This window comes from Leucoraja erinacea, chromosome 4 (genome assembly GCF_028641065.1).
Source record: "Leucoraja erinacea ecotype New England chromosome 4, Leri_hhj_1, whole genome shotgun sequence".
NCBI classification, from domain to species: domain Eukaryota; kingdom Metazoa; phylum Chordata; class Chondrichthyes; order Rajiformes; family Rajidae; genus Leucoraja; species Leucoraja erinaceus.
The window spans coordinates 30,907,734-30,924,820 of record NC_073380.1 but is presented as its reverse complement, the minus strand read 5'-3'; the positions used below and the strand labels follow the sequence as shown (position 1 = coordinate 30,924,820).

Sequence of the window (17,087 nt, the reverse complement as noted above, 5' to 3'; positions counted from 1 at the left end):
TTAACCTAAAGATAACTAGTTACAGTATCGTTCATCGGCTGTCATAGAAAGACAAATTTCAAAAGTATCAAAAAGATAAACAAATAACCCGATCTCTCTGCTCAGATGAAAATCCACATCGACTCCAACTTACTGTACACTACATTTAACATCAGCACCTTTTTTTGAAATATGCCTGAGAAGCATGCATGTGATAACATATATCTGGGCCTATTTTTCATGGAATGTTCTCAAATTTGTGTTCTGACCTCTCCAATGGGCTTTTTTCTATCTTGTGAAGTACATTTTCTAGGATGCCTTGACTGGAGACCTTTTATGTACACTTCCTCCAGGAATTGCTTTCATAACTGGGAAAGATGATTAATATCCCAGCATGGTGACATCTCAATGTAAACCTCTCGCTCCCCCGAACGTACAGCACTACACTCACTGCAACAACCCCGACTGGGTGATCAAACCTGCCGACAAGGGAGGTGCCGAGGTAGTCTGGCGCGCTGATCTCTACTGGTCTGAGGCCAGGTGCCAACTCTCAGACACCTCCGCCTACTTATCCTTGGACCATGACCCCACAGACGAGCACCAGGCCATTATCTCAAACACCGTCATGGGCTTCATCACCTCCGGCTCCCTGCACTCCCAAGCCTCCAACCTCATCGTTCCCCAGCCCCGCACGGCCCAATTTTACAATCTCCCCAAAATCCACAAACCTGACTGTCCTGGCAGACCCATTGTTTCTGCTTGTTCTTGTCCCACCAAACTTATTTCCACAGAGCTCGACTCCATCCTATCCCCCTTGGTCAAATCCCTCCCTACCTATGTCCAAGACACCTCACATGCTCTTCCGTCTCCTCCATGACTTCTGTTTTAGAGGCCCCCCACTCCCTCATCTTCACCATGGACGTCCAGTCACTCTACAGTCCCCCATCAGGAGGGTCTTAAAGCCCTCCGTTTCTCCCTCGACCGCAGAACCAACTAATCCCCGTCTACAAATACTCTCCTCTGCCTAGCAGAGCTGGTCCTTACCCTCAAAATTTTTTCCCTTGACTCCTCCCTTTTCCTCCAAATCCAAGGTGTCGCCATGGGCACGCACATGGGCCCCAGCTATGCCTGCCTCTTTGTAGGGTATGTCGAACAATCCTTGTTCGAGGTATACCGTGGTCCTATCCCCGAACTCTATCCCCGCTACATTCCGCTGCATTGGTGCTATCTCCTGCACCCATGCAGAACTCACTGTCTTCATCCAATTCACCACTAACTTCCATCCGGCACTCAAATTCACCTGGACCATTTCCGACATCTCCCTACCGTTTCTGATCAGTCCTTCGTAAGCCAGGGTACTGTTTAATTCACCTCTACCCATTGGGAACCTTGGACTTTGTATACAGAACTGATGTGCAACAATGCTGAGGACTATATTCTGCACTCTGTATCTTCTCCATTGTTCTATCAATTGTAATTGAGTTTGAACTGATTGGATATGTATATCTGATCTGTTTGGATATCATGCAAAACAAAGCTTTTCACAGTATCTCTGCACACATGACAACAATAAACCTAAATGAGGATATTGCCAGGACTGGGGGCCTGAGCTTTCAGGAGAGGTTAGACAGGCTAGGATTCCTTGGAGCATAGGAGACAGAGGGGTGATCGCATAGTGTGTATAAAATCATGAGAACAGATACTGTGAATGGACAGTTGCAGGTAGAAGGTACAGGAGCCCGAAGACTGTAACGACCAGGTTCAGGAATAGCTACTTCCCCACAGTTATCAGGCTATTAAACTTGGCTCAGACAAAACTCTAAACATTAATAGCCCTTTATCTGTTATTTGCACTTTATCAGTTTATTTATTCATGTGTGTATATATTTATATAATGGTATATGGACACACTTATCTGTTTTGTAGTCAATGCCTACTATATTCTGTTGTGCTGAAGCAAAGCAAGAATTTCATTGTCATGTCAGGGACACATGACAATAAACTCACTTGAACTTGAAATTAGGTCGCCATAGTGGTACAGGCCTTAATTCTCCCTCTCACCCCATTCTCCTGCTTTCACCCCATAACCCCCGACACCCATACTAATCCAAAAATCTATCTCTGCCTTAAAATATCCATTGACTTGGCCTCCATAGCCTTCTGTGACAATGAATTCCACAGATTCACCACCCTCTGACAAAAGAACCTCCTCCCCATCTCATTCCTAAAGGAATGTCCTTTTATTTCGAAGCCATGACCTATGGTTCTAGACTCTCCCACCCATAAACCTCCTCTGGACCCTCTTTAGCGCCCGAGGGCGGGGGGGATGGGAGGAGACAGCTCGAGGGTTAAAGAAGGGGAGGAGACAGCAAGGGCTAGCAAAATTGGGAGAATTCAACATTCATGCCATCAGGATGCAAGCTGCCCAGGTGGAATATGAGGTGCTGTTCCTCCAATTTCCAGTGTTGCTCACTCTGGCAATGGAGGAGACCCAGGACAGAGAGGTCGGATTGGGAATGGGAGGGGGAGTTGAAGTGCTGAGCCACCTGAAGAGAAGAAATCTGATGAGGTGTGGGAAGAACTAAGTCTGGGAAGTGATAGGTAGATATAGATGAAAGGAGGATTTGATTGGAAGATGGTTGAACAAAAGCCAGAGATGAAAAGACTAAAAAAAGAAAATAAGTATAGAAGATGTGTGGAATGTGATGCCAGAGGAAGGAATATCGGTGGAACGGCATGGCGGGGATGGGGGAAGGGAGAAATGGGCTTGAATCCAGATGAGGTAAAGGAAAGAGGGGGGAAAGAGGGGGTGGGCTTTCATAGGTTAGTTACTTAAAATTGGAGAATTCAATGTTCATACAGTTAGATTGTCAGCTTATAGGGAGAGGTTTGACTGGTTAGCACTTTATTCCTTGGAGCATCGGAGACTGATGATCATTAGTGTAGGCAACATCAAATTAAGAGCTAGTAAAAAGACATTATCAGCACCGATTACTTTTCCATGTTGTGATTTCTACAAAACACTGGTTCTATGTGCATCTAATGTAATAGGATAATTGTGGACATTAACTATTTTAACATCAAGGCCTTTACTGTCAATGTTTCTAGCAGTTTTTAATTTTACAGTGACATATAGCATGAAAACACTTCCTTCAACCTAACACGCCCATGTCAACCTACTCCCAAATTAAACAACAATCTGATTTATTGTGACTTGGATACTGAGGTATTGAGCATTAGTGCCAAGCTGAAAAATGTGAAGAGTTATACTGGAAAGTACAGGCGTGGGGAGAGAAGAGGAGATTCCATAGAAACAAATTACATAGTTACTTCATTAAGAAAATATATTAGAAATGATGTACAATTGTTTTGCAACTACAGATAATGTGAACAAATTGAGATTATTATCAATGCAATTCATACATATTTTGAAATCGCATTGTGGGACAATAGGTAAACTTGATTTCTCTTTGAGGTAATACCAGGAGAATGTTGCTGAGAACAGGAAAATAGTAACAAACAAGAAACAAAGCATAGCACAGCCACAAACAATCAGATATATGACTGGCTAATCCATTTTTCTAATGTGGCTGAGAATAAACGTTGATCCAAATAAAATCTCCCATTTTTGCTTTAAGAATTTCATGTGATCTTTTACTAATGTCAGAACAAGGTAATATGGTGGGCAGCATCAAAGTTAAATAGTCCACCCTAAAGATGATTTTTAAAGCAGAGATGGATAAATTCATAATTAGTGCGTGTGTCAGGGGTTATGGCGAGTAGGCAGGAGAATGGGGTTGGCAGGGGGAGATAGATCAGCCATGATTGAACGGTGGAGTAAACTTGATGGGCCAAATGGCCTAATTTTCTAAAGCTATCCATATGGTATCACTCCACACACTTGCTGTAATTGTCATTTCACTGAATAATCACTAACACCACCCTTAATGAAATCAATGGAAAGTACACTGTATCCAATCTTTTATGAGGGGACAAGAATATAAAAGCAAGGATGTAAAGCTGAGGCTTAAGAAGGTGCTGGTGAGGCCATAATTTGAATATTGTGAGTAGTTTTGGGCCGCATATCCAAGAATAAAAGATTTATGAGAATGATGACAGGGATGATTGGGTTAACATGTGAGGGATGTTTGATGTTTCCTGGCATGTACTTGCTGGAGTTTAGAAGGATGAGGGGGAGGGGGAGGGGGAGGGGGAGGGAAATCTCATTGAAACTTACCCAATAATGAAAGGCCTAATTAGAGCAGGTGTGGATAAGATGTTTCCGGTAATGGAAGTCTTGAACCAGAGGGCACAGCCTCAGAATAAAAGGATGTACCTTTAGAATGGAAATGATGAGGAATTGCTTCAGCCAGAGGGTGGTGAATCTGTTGAATTAATTGCCACAGGGATGAGGTGGAGCAGCTGACAGTGTGGTGCGAAGAAAATAACCTGCTCCTCAACACCTCAAAGATGAAGGAGGTAATAATAGACTTCAGGAAAAACAAAACGGACATGGTACCACTGACCATCAGAGGGGATGGTGTAGAGAGGGTGGCGGATTTCCGCTTCCTGGGAATCCACATTGAGGAGGACCTGACGTGGAGCGTGAACACCACTGCGCTGCTGAAAAAGGTCCAGCAGAGACTGCACTTCCTGAGGTTGCTCAGGAAGAACAACATCACTCAGAGGCTGCTGCTGTCCTTTTATCGGTGCTCCATTGAGAGCATACTAACATACTGTGTATGCGTGTGGTACACCAGCTGCACAGCGGCTCAGAGGAAAGCGCTCCAGAGGGCCATTGACAACGCCCAGAGGATTGTCGGCTGCCCTCTCCTTACCTTGGAGGACCTACACAGTTCCCGCTGCACCAAAAAAACCCAGAATATAATAAAGGACATCTCCCACCCCGGACACTCCCTGTTTGAACTGTTGCCGTCAGGCAGACGGTACAGATCCACAAGGACAAGGACAAATAGACTAAAAAACAGTTTTTACCCCACTGCTATAAAAGCACTAAATGTAGCCGCCAAGGAACGCAGGGGCGATACAGACTAAGGGACTGTGGTAACGGTGAAATCGACAGAAGGATGGAGGGTTGGGTGTGTATGCGTGCTTTGTCTGTGATATTTATTTATTTGCTTATCTTTATTATTTTACCGTGGATGTTTCGTTAGCTTTAGAAATGTTTGAATGCTGCACTGACTGGCTGACATTTTAAATTTCGTTGTACATGGCCCATGTTACAATGACAATAAAGAAACTATTCTATTCTATTCTATTCAGTCGACTGTGGAGGTCAAGACATTGGGTATTTTTAAAGCGGAGATTGTTAGGCTCTTGATTATTAAGGACGTCAAAGGTTATGGGGTGAAGGCAGGAGAATGGGGTTGTGAGAGAAAATAGATCAGCCATGACCGAATTTCAGAGTAGACTCGATGGGTCGAATGGTCTAATTATGCTCCTATGTCTTATATTGGTATCATGAAACATTTTATTATTTTTACTAGCTTGAATCAGGCTTTAAAAATAAATGGGAAAATTAGTGCAGTTAGTTATTCACAACACAGGGGGTTCCTGTACTTTGCCATATTGAAACGGTTGACAAAATCCTTGTACATCTTTAACTTGCACATCACAATACTCCTTTAACATGATAAAAATCCACGGTCATTGGTAATCATCTTTATTTGTTCAACTTGGTACTTCATGGGAGTACAATTAAATGTTTAATAATCACTCCACCGTTCAATCATGGCTGATCTATCTCTCCCTCCCAACCCCATTCTCCTGCCTTCTCGCCATAACCCCGGACACCCGCACTAATTATGAATTTATCTATCTCTGCCTTAAAAATATCTCATCTTTAGGGCAGACTATTTAACTTTGATGCTGCCCACCATATTACCCTGTTCTGACATTAGGTCATAAAGTCATATGTAATAGGAGCAGAATTATGCCATTTGGCCCATCAAGTTTACTCCACCGTTCAATAATTCAAATGTACCCATAATTCTGCCACGTAAAAATTGGCATTGGTCCATGGCTTATGGCCTCGCCCTTTCCTGCAATCCAGATGCTTATAGGGATAGACAGAGTTGACGCGGAAAAGCTTTTCCCACTGAGAGTAGGGAGGATTCAAACAAGGGGACATGACATGAGAATTAAGGGACTGAAGTTTAGGGGTAACATGAGGGGGAACTTCTTTACTCAGAGAGTGGTAGCTGTGTGGAATGAGCTTCCAGTGAAGGTGGTGGAGGCAGGTTCGTTTTTATCATTTAAAAATAAATTGGATAGTTATATGGATGGGAAGGAAATGGAGGGTTATGGTCTGAGCGCAGGTATATGGGACTAGGGGAGATTATGTGTTCGGCACGGACTGGAAGGGTCGAGATGGCCTGTTTCCGTGCTGTAATTGTTATATGTTATATGGTTATGAAAACATTGAAAATGCTAGAAATACTCAACAAGTCTGTCGGAAGCGAAGCAGAGCCAACATTTCAGTACGAAGACCCCAGTCTGACCAAGGGCCTTCTCAATGAATGGGAAAACACCAAGTGCTCCAACTTAAGTGTTTCTAGCATTTGTTTTTATTTCAATTGATCAGCATCTGGAATTTTAAAATTATCTTTAACCAATTTAACCCAGTAATCAGCCAAAATCCATATATTTTAATGCAAAATGTGTTAAATGTTAGAAAATTAATATTAATTCTTTGTTCACAAGGAATCACTTGAACTTCATCAGATTGCCACAGAAACTACCCTGCCACCCTCTCCCATTTCTCTTCCACCTTTTGGGAGCAGATACAGAAGCTTGAAAGCTCCAACATCCAGACTTCAAAACAGCTTCTCCCCACTGCTATCTTGAACCAGCAACCTCTTTCACACACCACAGTCAAGGATGCTGCCACATACTATTACTCTAAATTCTACCTCATTATAGTATTCCATTATTGAGCTTGAATATTCTTTGGAACTACTGAGATTTTGCTCTACAATCTTGCACCATTCGGCTGTTTTATTCACATCCACATTTTTTTAAATATATACAGTTTACTCTGAGCTTCATGTGAACAAGGAATTTAATTGCAACCGAGTGAATATGACAGTAAACTAATCTCTGGACTCCATATCAACTTTATTCCTCAGCCCTGAGTTTAAAACAAAAATACATTTTGTTTTTAAACCATTCAGTTACAAAATGTTAGCACAAGTAATTTGTAATTCAATTTACATTCTGTACAAAACAGCTTTTCATTGTTCAGATGTTAAAATGTTTGAATTGGAATCATAGAAGTTTGCACCATATTCTCTCAAGCTCTTGATGTGGCCATGTCGTTTACAACACAAAATGTTTTATAAATGTGATGTCTTTACCAACCCGAGAGGTTCATAAATGCAAAAAAATCTTGCCTTACAATCGTTTCTATCAATTAAATCCAAACTATCTCTGAGTTATTGACCACTTCACCTTAGGGAAACAGGTGTTTCCTATTCACCATATCAAAGTCTCAGTTTTACACAATCAGTTCAATCTCACAGCCTCCTTTGTTCTGAATACAAAGAACACAGGAAAATAGGAGCAGGACGAGTCCACCTGGCCCCTCAAGCATGAAATGTAATTCAATATATTCACAGTTTGTTTATCCCAGCCCTCAACTACACTTCTATGCTAGTTTTGCATAGTCCTCATCCTCAAACGTATATCTACATCAATTTTAAATACTTCTAATGAGCTATCCTCCACAGCATTTTGGGGCAGAGATTTACCGAACTCACAAATAGGAAATTTCCACACACCTCAGTTTCAAATGACAGGCCCATTGTCTTAAATTAGGACTCCTTGTTTAAATTCTACGAGTGAAAACATTTCAACATCCATTCTGTCAAGCCCCCTTACACGCTTAAATAACATCTCCCCTTGGAACATAGAACGATACAGAGCAGGAACAGGTCTTTCAGCCCATAATGACACAGTCGAACAAAGTACCAAATTAAACTAATTTCTTGTGCTTGCACATGAACCCTGTCCCTCCATTCCCTGCAGATTCAAAAAGCCAAAAGCCTCTTAAATGCCACTACCACATCAGCTTACTTCATCACCCCAGACAATGTGTTCCAGGCACTATGGAAGTTATAGTTATATGGAAGTTATATAGAAGTGCACTTAATTAAAGCATTTATCATACCACAGCTATTTTATGTAATCAGACATCAGCTTATTTTATTTAGCCTCACGTGATTGTTAGCCATTTAACAGCACGTAATTAAATCATATATCTAGTAATCAAGATACTAAACAAGTTACTTATTTCTACTTTTGCATCTTTGTATTCTTAATAAATACATTTGTATCTTTGTACTAAACTTATAAACTACTATGTAACATTATAATATGGTGTGTGTAACCTTGGCTGTAGCTAAAACATAATGGTGGCAAAGTAGACATAGCTGGGAGATTAGAGTGCCAGTTTGGAATTTAAGGGCGGCGAAAGAGGAAGAGATATGAGGGGAAATGTAAAGTTTAATAAGACTGAACCAAGGTCGGAAGTTAATGGTGGCGAGACAGAGAATACTAGAATTGAAGATAGATTGATGCGAGAGGAGTACAGCATGCAAGATAAGGTAGAAGAGATAGGGCTGAAAACCTGTAATAAAAAGCTGCATGTTTCTGTGAATCAGAGAGCAATTAGAGAACGGACAGGTGGTGTCATCTCTGAATGTTCCAGCCGATGTTTGAAAATAAAGGCTTTTATCTTCTTGAAGAATTCTCCATGTCCGTGTCATCTTATCCAACCCCGAGTCCCTAAACCACGACAGCATCTACCACAATGTGTAAAAAATCTTGCCGCTTGCATCTCTAAACTTCTCTCGCCTTAAAGCTATATCCTCGTGTCAGTGTCAGAGCTGTACGATACAGCTCTTTATTCATCCTCGGAGGGAAATTGATCTGCCGGCAGTCAGAACACACAAGGTACACAAAAACTTGAAATTAAAAGTGAAAACAAAGAAAAAGACAACGGGCTGTTGGTTAGCTGCCATGAGCACAGCGCCTTCACCGGAACAAATGAACAAAAACAAACATATACAAACAAACAAGCACAGACTTATCTCCTGAGCAGAGGATTCTAGACTAGTCCCCCCACCCCGCTTGTCCACACTGTGTCTCCCAATGTCCATCACAGCGGTCCCCCCACGCCGGGTCCCCATTGTTCTTCAAGGCGGTCCCCCCCCACGCCAGGTCCCCATTGTCTTCCCCTCCCCCTCACACTCATCGATCGTGAGGCCCCACCGCCCCTGAAGCTCCTGTTGCCGCAGAAACCACCGAGGCTCCCGCCGCAGCTGAGGTTCCCATCACAACCGCTGCTGAGGCTCCCATCAGCCCCGATAGGCCTCACTGCCTGACTTCTCCGCAGTTCCCTGGGGCATGTTCCGGTCTCTGGTTGTCATTCTGCTCGTCGGCAGCGAGGTTGTTCGGTGGGTGGATCGGGGCCCGTGCGACTCCCTGGGACACTCCCGCTGTGCTGTGCACAGAAGTAGACCCTTCAAGCCCATCTTGTGCATGGTTGGCATGTTCGGCTGGTCCCATTTGCATGTTTGGCCTATATCCATCTGAACTTCCTATCCATATATCTGTTCACATTTATTTTAAAAAGGTGTAATTGTATCCACTGCTATAGCTTCCTCTGGCAGCTCATTCCAATACAGACTATCCTCAGTGAAAAAGTTGCCCTAAAAAAAGGTATCTAATTCCCCCAGAGGAAATCAGTTACGGATCTTCCTCTGTTTTTTCTTTGCTATACTATATGTCGCTAAGTCCCCCCTTTTTTAAAGTATTACTCTGCAAGGGGCGGAGCTAATTGAAACTAACATCTACGGAAGTTTACAAGAAATATCCCACCAGGGGGTGGGTTACACGCACAGTATCTCTATATGCTGTGAATTCTGACGTTTATTAAAAAGAGATCACACTAGGTATGTCAGAAACCTGTTCTGAGTTAACACTATTTCAAAGACCTTTCCTTAACTATGGCCTGATAACAGCGAAAAAACGAATACTTAAATTTTGGAAACAGACAACAGTCCCTACAGTGAAGATGTGGATTATAAACCGAGACACTACATTTGGAAAACATTAGGCTTGTCTTGGCAGAAAAACCAGATCAATTTCTCAAGACATGGACACCCTTCACCGAATTCTTACAAGAATAGCATGGCGCAACACAAATCTAAATTTAAATGCGATCCTGGGCTGGGTGAGGGACGCGGAACAGGTATATGTCCACTTTTCTTTTTCGAATTTCTTATCTTTATTTTTTTTGGCCACACTACTTTGGTAGTTTAGGGGTCTTTCCTTTGTGCTTTTTCGAGCTATCTTTCACTTCTCACGTTTTCCCTCTCTTGTTCTCTCTTTCTTTTCTTTTTTCATTTTCAGGTTATAAGGTTAAAAATGAAGCTGTACAATAATTGTATAATCTTAGATGCCGAATGTTTTATCTTTGTACAATTGCTTCTAATAATTTTAAAAAAAAAGTTGCCCTTGAGGTCCTTCTAAATCTCTCCCCTCTCACCTTAGAGATTATGCCTCTAGATTTTGAATCCTCTACAACAGGGAAAAGATTGTGAGCATTCAGTTTATCAATGCCCATCATGAACATGTACTCAATAAAATCATCCCTTACCCTCCTTCGCTCCAAAGAAAAAAGTTCCAACCTAAGCAACCTCAACACAATATTCTTTTGCACATTTTCCAACTTAATGACATCCTTCCTATAGGTGGGCGACCGTAACTTCACACGCTACTCCAAACGTTGTCTCACCAATGTACAGCAGCACGATTTCCCAACTTTTGTACTCAATACCCTTCTCAATGAAGGCAAGTGCGCCGAACACCGCCTTCACCAGGCTGTCCAACAAGGAACTATACACCTGTACTCCCAGATCTCTCGGTTCTGTAACACTTCCCAAAGCTTTGTCATTTACAATGCAAGTCTTTCACTAGTTTGACATACCAAAGTGTAACATCTCATACTTGTCTGCAAAAATCTATTTGCCATTCCTTGGTCCATGTTTCCAACTTGGTACACGTTTCCACCACTTCTAGCTCTTATTGTAAACAGAGCCATCCTTTCTCACTGTCCACTATATCTACTGTACCATCTATTTTAGTGTCATCTGTAAATTTATTAACAATGTACATCGTACTCCAAATCATTAATGTTTATAATAGTTGCAGACCCAGCAGAGACCTCTGTGTCACTCTGCTGGTTAAAGCCCGTCAGTCGGAAAAATAACCTCCATAACAACCCTTTGATTCCTTCCTTAGATTCATAATTGGATGTTCACCTTGGATTCCATGTAATCTAACCTTCTTGACTAGCATATCCCACAAAGGTCCTTGTCAAAGGTCTTTATAAAGTCCATATCATCAAAGTCCAGTGGCCTGATTGCATCAATCCTTTTGGTGACCTCTTCAAATTAACATTCCACCCTGGGAAAAAGATCATGACTGCGCATCTATGCCTCCTATTAATTTCCATGCTTCAATCGGATTTCACTTCAATCTCCGATGCTCCATCATAAGCAATCAAAGTTTGCCCTTCTCTTTACAGTAAACACGCCCGATTCCAGGCAGAATCCTGGTTAACCTCTTCTGCACCCTCTCCAAAGCCTCCGCGCAGCATTCTTGTGAGAAAGCAACCAGAGCTGAACACAATAGATCATATGCTGCCTATCCAAAGTTTCAACATGACTTCCTGACTATTATATACAAAGCCCCGAATGAAGGCACGCATTCTATAGGGGGGTTGCACGATAGGTCATCGGGTCAAAGAGCGTGACGCATGGAGCAGATCAATCCATGTGGAGGACATGACAGCCTACGTTATACACTGTTAATACACAAAACGCATACTTTCTTATCTGTTAAAAACCGCCAAAATTGTCTATTTTTGCGTTGTATATAATTGTGGAAATTGGGGTAACCGTGAGAGACATTTATTCTAAACCCCAAGCACTTTGCAATAAAGGTGAACATACCATTTGCCCTGGTCATTATTTGCTACAACTACATGTTAATTCATGCACAATAAATAACTAAATCTCTCTGTACTTCATTCATGTGCAGTCTTTTTTCCATTTAGATAATATCTTTGGATTGCTCTTACCCAAATGTATGATCTCACACTTCCTCACAAACTCTATTTGCCTTGTGGCTTAACTAGTATTTTTCGCCTAAAATGTTAATTCAGTTTTACTTTCCATAATTGCTGCCTCACCTGCCGAGTGTTTACTGTATTTTCTGTTTTATTATGAATGTTTTATACAGTTTCAGCTTGACATTTCTGCTCCCTTATTCTATGCCTGCGGCACTAAAGGCAAGTATTTTGCATGATATACATTATCTGTCCTCCACTGTCAGGAATTTGTGGACACATACACAAAGATTTTTCTGCCTCCTGCATTTGCTCATTCCTTGTAATTCTTCAAATGCATTCACTCATTCTCTGGATTGTTCTCCGTTATCCTTTAATTTATGCAATCCACCGATTACTTCCTACAGTTTAAGATTTTCTTCCTCAAAATCAAAAATGTTCAGATTTTTGAATCATTGCTGTTACATTCCAGCTGAAATCATTGTTATACGCCACAAATGGAAAGGTGCTTAACGCCAAGCCATACAAAACCCCACTGTAGTGTCTTCTGGCTACTAAACTCCTAATGACTATTATCTCTCACTCTCTGCCAGAGCCAACTTTACTTTTACGTGCATTTTAATCATTCAGATGCTGTATAGAATTTTGTTAAAAGCTTTGATAAAATCCATGTTATCCACAAAAAAACCCAGGCTTTATTGACCTCCCTTGAAACCTCCTCACAAATTGAAATTAAGTTTACCAGACAAAATGTTCCTGGCCAATCCATATTGATAGTCAATAATTGAAATGCCTCACTAAAAACGATTATCTACATATTCTCTCAACTAATTATTTTCACCAGTAATTTTCTCACTTCTGCTATTCCAAAGTCTTATTATTCTTTGAGCTATTCCTTATCGTTTTTAACGGTATCAGGGGGTATGGAGAGAAGGCAGGTACAGGATACTGAGTTGGATGATCAGCCATGATCATATTGAATGGCGGTGCAGGCTCGAAGGGCCGAATGGTCTACTCCTGCACCTATTTTCTATGTTTCTAAACACCCGTACCCGATCAGCTGTCTCCTTATCTTCCAGCATTCTCTTCGGAGGTAGAGAATTGAACAATGATTGAACTCTACCATTTCCACACATTATTCTCCTAATTTATCTGCACTCTAAGGTTACAGGTACAGCCCTGCAGCCCCAGCTTCGCGATGTTGGGAGTCGGCGGCCACAGCGCTCCGGAGCTTACTGCACGGCGACCCGGTAAGGCATTGCCTGCTCCCCGACTGTCCGACCAGGTAGGGGACTAAGAATTAAATTTCCCCCTTCACCACCCCCCCCACCACATAAAATCCCTCCAAACTAACTGACTGCCATTTAAGCAATGATTTACAATGATTCCCCGGTCTCCGGGGAGGAGGCAGCCGCTCCAGACTTTTCAAGCAGCCGGCACTACCTACCTAATCTACGCTAAAAATCTTCCATTTCGAAATCCGAAAAATTCCGAAATCCGCGAAGTGTCTGGTCCCAAGGCTTTCGGATAAAAGGTTGTGCACCTGTACTTTCCTTCTGTTTATCATGTCCAATAAGTAGTACTTATCTTCATCTGTATGATCACATTTCAGTAAAAAAATGCAAAGCTCTCGGTTTAATCCAAACTACCTCCCCACACACCTTACCCTTTTGGTACATATGTAAATAGGATACAATTTATTTACATTTCTTTCATTGTCTCATTTAATTTCATATCCAAATAACATCTTAGGATTTCCACAATTTTTGGAAACCCTTTCATGCATTTTTTTACCATTCTATTCACACTTCAAATTTATCCGATGCTTTTAATATTCACTTGGGCCTTCTGGAATCTTGATATAGTTGCATAGGTTTCTCATTCCCTACATGCTCCCACACTCAAATTGATAAATATATTTGGGAATATAATAATAATAATAATAATAATACATTTTATTTATGGGCGCCTTTCAAGAGTCTCAAGGACACCTTACAAAAATTTAGCAGGTAGAGGAAAAACATGTAAGGGGAATGAAATAAATAGTAGAGACATGACTAGTACACAAAGTAAAGACAGAATTCAATTCAAAACACAATATGACACAATTAATGTACAGATGAAAAGGGAGGGGGACGTGGGGCTAAGGATAGGCAGAGGTGAAGAGATGGGTCTTGAGGCGGGACTGGAAGATGGTGAGGGACACGGAATTGCGGATCAGTTGGGGGAGGGAGTTCCAGAGCCTGGGAGCTGCCCTGGAGAAGGCTCTGTCCCCAAAACTGCGGAGGTTGGACTTGTGGATGGAGAGGAGACCGGCTGATGTGGATCTGAGGGACCGTGAGGGTTGGTAGGGGGAGAGGAGGTCAGTGAGATATGGGGGGGGGCAGATGGTGGAGGGCTTTGTAGGTGAGGATCAGGATTTTGTAGGTGATCCAGTGGGAGATGGGAAGCCAGTGAAGTTGTTTGAGGACTGGAGTGATGTGATGCCAGGATTTGGTGTGGGTGATGAGTCGGGCGGCTGCGTTCTGGACCAGTTGGAGTCGGTTGATGTAGGTGGAGCTGATGCCAAGGAGAAGTGAGTTGCAATAGTCCAGTCGGGAGGAGATGAAGGCATGGATGAGTCTTTCAGCAGCGGGAGGTGTGAGAGAGGGTCTGAGTTTGGCGATGTTGCGGAGATGAAAGAAGGAGGTTTTAATGACATGGCGGATGTGAGGCTCAAGGGAGAGGGTGGAATCAAAGATCACGCCAAGGTTGCGTGCCTGGGGAGATGGGGAGACAGTGGTGCCGTCGATGGTGAGAGTGGGGTTATTGATTTTGCCGAGTGTGGCTTTGGAGCCTATAAGGAGGAATTCTGTCTTATCACTGTTGAGTTTGAGGAAGTTATGTTGCATCCAGGTTTTTATAGCTGACAAACAGAATATATCTTGTACAGTGCAATAAAGGTGAACATACCATTTGCCCTGTTCATTATTTGCTACAACTACCTGTTAATTCATGCACAAGAAATAACTAAATCTCTCTGTACTTCATTCATGTGCAGTCTTTTTTCCATTTAGATAATATCTTTGGATTGCTCTTACCCAAGTGTATGATCTCGCACTTCCTCACAAACTCTGTAACTTGTAACCAACTGTTTTATTTTAAGTTTTCAATTAATTGGAGATAGTCATCACTGTTTATTGTCCAACCCAACTTGTTCTGAAGGTGATTGGCAAAATGCCTGCTTTGACCACTGAAGCCAGAGAGAGAATAGAACATTGACAATAGTTACTCAGCCCATTGTGTCAATGGGGGAAAAGCTATCCAATCTAGTCCAGCATGAGGTATTACCACAATACAAGAATTCCAAGATTCTAATGCAGTGAGAATGAACATCTACCTCCTTGACAGACCAGCGTGCAATTTGGAAGAGAACTTGGATGTTATTATCATCATAAGCATTTATTAATTTTGTCCTAATAGGTTAAAAAAAAGGGGGAAGTGCAATAAAAATTGGTGTAGGAAAGTGGGTTTTATACCGTCTGAAGAAGGGTTTCGGCTCGAAACGTTGCCTATTTCCTTCGCTCCATAGATGCTGCTGCACCCGCTGAGTTTCTCCAGCTTTTTTGTGTAACCTTGGGTTTTATACAAGGTGGTTAAGTGAGAACATGGAACATGGAGGATGTGGGGGTTGGGTTTTGAAATCAGGCATAATTTTGGGATCGTTCATCAGAAATGAGAACAGAGCATCACTCCTGACTTTTGCCTTCTGGTGGGAAGACACAAAATAAATACAAAGAGCATTCATGACCAAGTCTGGATTGAACAACATAGTCCTGCTGTGATGGTATTTAAGGGCCTGTCCCACTTGGTGATTTTTGTTTAGTGACCGCCGGCATCATTGACTGACATTTCAGGTCACCGAAAAGGTTGCGGCGTGACGACGTATTGGCATAGTGTTTCCTCAAGTGTCGCAAATTTGTTTTGTCGCCGTTGGATTTAAAAATTTTCAAAATCTTTCGGCAACCCTGATACGTCAGTTAATGATGCAGGCAGTCACTGAAGAAAACCACCAAGTGGGTCAGGCCCTTTTATGCAGCTGATTCAGTTAAGATAGTAGAAAATAACAACTCCCAGGAAATCGATCAAGGGAATTTGGCACTAGCAATGTCTGGGAGAAGGTGATTAGAATCACTCGCCAGAGATAGTCAGAACAAGGTACTTTTGTGATAACGACATTGGCACTTATCAGCCCACACCCAGTTCTTCACCCTGCAGGCAAATGAGGTCATTATTAAAATAGCTATAAATGGAAAGAAGAACTCTGCATTCTTCAAACATTCTTATTCCAGGCAGGTTAATTTTGAACCAGCTGAAATTGGCTGGCTTTAGGAAACTCCCACAGTGTAACTTGTAAAGATACAATCGGTCAATATATTTGGCCTCTTAAGAACCATAATCATCTTGTTGCAGGATTTCACCTGTAGGCTTCGGGCGAAGTGCTTTTTCATTTAAGTTTGTGACACAAATCACGTAACTATCTGAATTTTTAACATAGTGTAAAAACATTATATAAATCACACCTGAAACTCGCCAAGAACAAAACCTGCACATATTATTAAAATATGAGAAAAACCTCCAATTTTCCGAGTGGTATTTGTCCAATTAAAGGATGTTTGACATTCAGTCGGACGGCAATTGACCAATCACGCGCTTTGTTCCAGGCTGGCTAGGCAGGGAGCCCACATCAAGTCGTGGGACTAGTGAAACATTGTGAATCAACTGGAACTGAAAGGTAAGATCTAAAGTCTAAATTTATGAAAATTAATCTGTAAGGACTTTAATTAATTTAATTTCAACCTCTTATAATGTGAAAAAAGATCTGAAGGCTGAAGTTGAGGGCCTAAACTATGTCTATCCATAACAAATTAAATTAAAAGTTGTCACTAATGCCAGCTTGTTGAAGTCAAAGAAG

At 41.8% G+C, this 17,087-nt stretch overlaps 1 protein-coding gene across 4 annotated transcripts in view; it reads right to left on the bottom strand.

Annotated features, from left to right (window-relative positions):
* ankrd12 (ankyrin repeat domain 12) overlaps window positions 1–17,087 on the bottom strand; it is a 169,297-nt gene that overhangs the window by 82,928 nt on the left and 69,282 nt on the right. The gene's annotated exons all lie outside the window — the stretch shown is intronic.